The sequence below is a fragment of the Rattus rattus genome, chromosome 3 (assembly GCF_011064425.1).
Source record: "Rattus rattus isolate New Zealand chromosome 3, Rrattus_CSIRO_v1, whole genome shotgun sequence".
NCBI lineage: Eukaryota > Metazoa > Chordata > Mammalia > Rodentia > Muridae > Rattus > Rattus rattus.
Genome location: NC_046156.1, coordinates 154,803,663 through 154,809,662, shown reverse-complemented (window position 1 = coordinate 154,809,662; position 6,000 = coordinate 154,803,663). Strand labels below are relative to the sequence as shown.

The 6,000-nt window shown below is 44.5% G+C and overlaps 1 pseudogene; it reads right to left on the bottom strand.

Moving 5' to 3' along the window:
• Positions 1 to 2,789: 2,789 nt before the first annotated feature.
• Positions 2,790 to 5,184, bottom strand: LOC116895601 (annotated as a pseudogene).
• Positions 5,185 to 6,000: the final 816 nt, after the last annotated feature.

The window sequence follows — 6,000 nt, the reverse complement described above, 5'->3', positions numbered from 1 at the left end:
GTCAAGCTGCTGACATATGCTCTTTCCTGTTTCTTTCTGCAGGCACTCAGCGCTATGAGTTTTCCTCTTTAGCACAGCCTTCATTGTGTCCCATAAGTTTGGGTATGTTGTACCTTCATTTCATTAAATTCTAAAAAGTTTTTAATTTCTTTCTTTATTTCTTCCTTGACCAGGTTATCGTTGAGTAGAGCATTGTTCAATTTCCACGTATATGTGAGCATTCTTCCCTTATTGTTATTGAAGACCAGCTTTAGGCTGTGGTGGTCCGATAGCACGCATGGGATTATTTCTATCTTTCTGTACCTGTTGAGGCCCGTTTTTTGACCAATTATATGGTCAATTTTGGAGAAAGTACCATGAGGAGCTGAGAAGAAGGTATATCCTTTTGCTTTAGGGTAGAACGTTCTATAAATATCCGTTAAGTCCATTTGGCTCATGACTTCTCTTAGTCTGTCTACGTCTCTGTTTAATTTCTGTTTCCATGATCTGTCCATTGATGAGAGTGGGGTGTTGAAATCTCCTACTATTATTGTGTGAGGTGCAATGTGTGTTTTGAGCTTTAGTAAGGTTTCTTTTACGTTTGTAGGTGCCCTTGTATTTGGGGCATAGATATTTAGGATTGAGAGTTCATCTTGGTGGATTTTTCCTTTGATGAATATAAAGTGTCCTTCCTTATCTTTTTTGATGACTTTTAGTTGGAAATTGATTTTATTTGATATTAGAATGGCTACTCCAGCTTGCTTCTTCTGACCATTTGCTTGGAAAGTTGTTTCCCAGCCTTTCACTCTGAAGTAGTGTCTGTCTTTGTCTCTGAGGTGTGTTTCCTGTAGGCAGCAGAATGCAGGGTCCTCGTTGCATATCCAGTTTGTTAATCTATGTCTTTTTATTGGGGAGTTGAGGCCATTGATGTTGAGAGATATTAAGGAATAGTGATTATTACTTCCTGTTATATTCATATTTGGATGTGAGGTTATGTTTGTGTGCTTTTCTTCTCTTTGTTTTGTTGCCAAGATGATTAGTTTCTTGCCTCTTCTAGGGTATAGCTTGCCTCCTTATGTTGGGCTTTACCATTTATTATCCTTTGTAGTGCTGGGATTTGTAGAAAGATATTGTGTAAATTTGGTTTTGTCATGGAATATCTTGGTTTCTCCATCTATGTTAATTGAGAGTTTTGCAGGATACAGTAGCCTGGGCTGGCATTTGTGTTCTCTTAGGGTCTGTATGACATCAGTCCAGGATCTTCTGGCCTTCATAGTTTCTGGCTTAAAAGTCTGGTGTGATTCTGATAGGTCTGCCTTTATATGTTACTTGACCTTTTCCCTTACTGCTTTTAATATTCTTTCTTTATTTTGTTGCGTTTGGTGTTTTGACTATTATGTGGACGGAGGTGTTTCTTTTCTGGTCCAATCTATTTGGAGTTCTGTAGGCTTCTTGTATGCCTATGGGTATCTCTTTTTTTTAGGTTAGGAAGTTTCTTCTATGATTTTGTTGAAGATATGTACTGGTCCTTTGAGCTGGGAGTCTTCACTCTCTTCTATACCTATTATCCTTAGGTTTGATCTTCTCATTGAGTCCTGGATTTCCTGTATGTTTTGGACCAGTAGCTTTTTCCGCTTTTACATTATCTTTGACAGTTGAGTCAATGATTTCTATGGAATCTTCTGCTCCTGAGATTCTCTCTTCCATCTCTTGTATTCTGTTGGTGAAGCTTGTATCTACAGCTCCTTGTCTCTTCTTTTGGTTTTCTATATCCAGGGTTATTTCCATGTGTTCTTTCTTGATTGCTTCTATTTCCATTTTAATTCCTTCAACTGTTTGATTGTGTTTTCCTGGAATTCTTTCAGGGATTTTAAGATTCCTCTCTGTAGGCTTCTACTTGTTCTCTAAGGAGTTCTTCACGTCTTTCTTGAAGTCCTCAGCATCATGATCAAATCTGATTTTGAAACTAGATCTTGCTTTTCTGGTGTGTTTGGATATTCCATGTTTGTTTTGGTGGGAGAATTGGGCTCCGATGATGCCATGTAGTCTTGGTTTCTGTTGCTTGTGTTCCTGCGCTTGCCTCTCGCCATCAGATTATCTCTAGTGTTACTTTGTTCTGCTATTTCTGACAGTGGCTAGACTGTCCTATAAGCCTGTGTGTCAGGAGTGCTGTAGACCTGTTTTACTGTTTTCTTTCAGCCAGTTATGGGGACAGAGTGTTCTGCTTTCGTACGTGTAGTTTTTCCCCTCTACAGGTCTTCAGGTATTCCTGTGGGCCTGTGTCTTGAGTTCACCAGGCAGGTCACTTGCAGCAGAAAAGTTGGTCTTACCTGTGGTCCCGAGGCTCAGGTTCGCTCGCGGGGTGCTGCCCACGGGCTCTCTGCGGTGGCAGCAACCAGGAAGATCTGCGCCGCCCCTTCCGGGAGCCTCCGTGCACCAGGGTTCCAGATGTATTTTGGTGTTTTCCTCTGGAATCAGTAATGTGTGCAGAGAGCAGTCTCTTCTGGTTTCGCAGGCGTGTCTGCCTCTCTGAAAGTTTAGCTCTCCCTCCCACGGGATTTGGGTGCAGAGAACTGTTTATCCGGTCTGTTTCCTTCAGGTTCCGGCGGTGTCTCAGGCAGGGGTCCTGCCGCTCCTGGGCCCTCTCCCACGGGAGCCCAGAGACCTTATACAGTTTCCTCTTGGGCCAGGTATGTGGGCAGGGGTGGGCAGTGTTGATGGTCTCTTCCGCTCTGCAGCCTCAGGAGTGCCCACCTGACCAGGCGGTGAGGTCTCTCTCCCACTCAAAGTCATATTTGATGTCAACAAGATACCACAACTACAAAAAACATTGCGCACATTGCAATCTCAATGCAAACAGTCAAATGGAACCCCAATCATTAAAAAATTAATTCAAATTACCCCAAAAAGCAACTGAATTTTTTAAACATCTTTATACATCCAGCCAACAAATTAAAATGGTTAACAAGAAAAAATACAAATTCAGAGGTCTGATATTGATGTTTAAAAAAGGCAACTGCTTAAGTGTTTCTATCAATTCGAACATCAATCTCTCGGCCACTCAGCTTCATGCCATTCATCATCCGGCAGGCTCTCTCAGCCACCTCTGGAGACTCAAACTTAACCACACCGCACCCCTTGGACTTTCCGTTCTCCATCTTCTTGTTGGTGTACAGCACGTGGCGCATTCATTGAATTTGTCCTTTAACATCTTCCATGTAAAATCAAGTGGGAGTTTTCATCTGGCAGGCCTTCCTGGCTACTCCAGGCGCATGACCTCTAGCTCCGCCAAAGGAACCTGCGAAACTTCCTCCAAAGTTGTCCCGCTCCAACTCAATGGCTAGGTCAAAACTAGCACCGCTGGCGCCACCCATGGACAGGCCCATTCGCTCAATGCCAGCGCCCAGTGCTGGGCCCATGGCAGGGCCCATACGCTCCAGGCTGTTGGCATCCATTAGTTCCAGGCCCATGTGCTCAAGATTGTTGGCTCCCATGCGCTCAAGGACTATGTGCTCCAGGTTGTTGGCTCCCATGCGCTCCAGGCCGGTGGCCATAGGATCCATCACAGGACCCATGCGCTCCAGGTCAGCCCCTATGCCTGTGGGCCCATTCGCTCAATGGCAGGATCCATGCGCTCTACACCAGAGCCCATGTGCTCAATGGTTTGGTCCACATGGTCAATGGGTGCGGCCATGCACTCCAGATTGAAGCCCATACCGGCACCCATGCGCTCCACACCAGAACCAATGCGCTGCATGGTCTGGTCCATGGGCTCAATACTGGAGGCCATGTGGTCAAGGCCTAGTGGGCCCATGCACTCAATGCCGGAGCCCATGCGCTCAATTGAGCTCATGCGGTCCATGACCAGGCTCATACGCTCAATCTCAGAGCCCACTCGATCCATGCCATGGCCTAAGCCTGCACCCATGCGCTCCATGCCAGCACCGCTAATGCGGTCAATGCCAGGGCCCATCCTTTCGATCCCAGGGACACTGCCTCCAGCTCCACCTCCTCCTTGCTTTGCAATGATCTCTCCTCTCTTCAGTGCATTACATAGGATTTCATTTATCCAGCCCATGTTCATCCCGGATCCAATCACCCCATGTTTTCCATACCACCACCAAAGGGTCCTTCCATGCCTCCAATTTATTTATTCCAAATCCTATGCCTTCCATTCCCATTCCTGCAGGTCGTGGGTTTCCCATTCCAATGCCTTTGTTCAGGTGTTGGCATCAATAGGCTGCCCTCCCGGTCCTAACCCCATACCGATACCACCAAGTCCATGGGGAAGTTGCTGTGGGCATTCAGGAGGGAAAAAGTCTCCCTTTGGTAAAGCTCTCTCATCCATCCTGACGTGCATCGGTCTATCAAACAGCAACTGGCTATTAAACATAGATAAAGCTTGCACAGCTTCAATGGACTGTTTGAAAGTCACAGTGCCTAGTCCATGACCTTTCTCATCTTTATCTTCCAGAATGTCTGCTCGGACCACCGCACCAGCCATACTAAATACTTCTTTCAATTTCTTCAGCCAACTTTATAATCCAGATTGCTACAAATACTGTGCTTCCAAGTCGTCCAGCCTGTAATGCACGGATAGTGTCATTTGGGATGTTAGGATTATTTAGGCTACTGGGTGGGATATTAATCATTCCTGGGCCACCTGGTCCCATACCCATCCCACCTTCGTAGCCATCACCTTTTGCATTGCTCTCCTTGCATGTTCACCATCAGGATCTTCTTTGACTTTCAGTGGCCTTCCACTTAGACTATGCTTGTTTAGGACTTCGGCAGCTTTCTTCATGCTCTCCTCCATCTTGAACTCAACAACAGCACATCGCCTTGACTTTCCTTCAGCGTCCATTAAGAACTCCACGTATGTTACCTCACCAACTTTTTCTTTAACCAGGTCTTAAGTGACTGCCATTTCACATCAAAAGGTATATTTGTAATGAAGGCTCTGTATCTTTTAGTTGGGTTGGCATACAGCTCAAAGCGATTGCCTCCTCTTTTTATGTTTTTCTTCTTCCTCTTCTCATTCTGAGTAGGTCGTTCTTCACCCTTTGGGCCCGGAGCTCCATTGCCACTCGGCCTGCAGGGCACGACTCTCTCTTCCTCCATTTTGGGCTCTGTCGATGCCATTTCGGCCACCGCTTCGATCCCTGCCGCCATTTTCTCCGCGTCTGGGCTTTGTGTCACAACAAATGTTCTTAACTGCTGAGCTATCTCTTCAGCCCAAATTTGTTTTTCTGAGTAAACACAGTAATTCTTTAGAGGAGCTAAGGAATATTCATTTAGCATATTCCTATATTTAATAAAACTATATTTGGGTAATTAAAACCGTACTGAGACCACCCAAATTATGTTTCTTAAAATCTATAATTTTGATTTTGTTAAGAATTCCAAACCCTTGGCTGGAGAGATAGCTTAGTGGTTAAGAGCACTGGTTGCTCTTCCATAGAACCCAGGTTCAATTCCCAGCATCCACATGTTGGCTCATAGCCATCTGCTTCCAGTCTTAGGGGAGTCGATGCCCTTTTTGCTTCAGTAGGCACTACCTACACGTGGTGCAGGAAAACACTGAGGCAAAACACCTAGACCCAAAATATCTTCTAAAATTTTAAGTTCTGATTACTTATTATATCACTTATGGGGTTTTTTAAAAAAATTTTATTAAACAGCACACCTGGCAATCTGAATACCATTCATTACACTTGGAGTTATATATCAGGTATGTAGGATGGTTCCAGTTTCCCTTTATCCAAACACAGTGCATGCGAATGTGAAAGTTAAGACTCTAAATGAAGGGCTTCGGGGTTCCCAGGGGTGTTTACTATTGTGTACTGCATGGTAACGAAAATACTAAGTTGACAGTAAACTGAGTGAATGGAAACTCTTAACATTTGAACTTGAAATGACTTGTTCAGAGATGTCTTTCATATTTCCTGCTTTAAGCAAGTTAAATCAGGGCAATTTATAAATGTATTCTTTTTCATCTTGAAACTTGGGGGCGGTATTTCC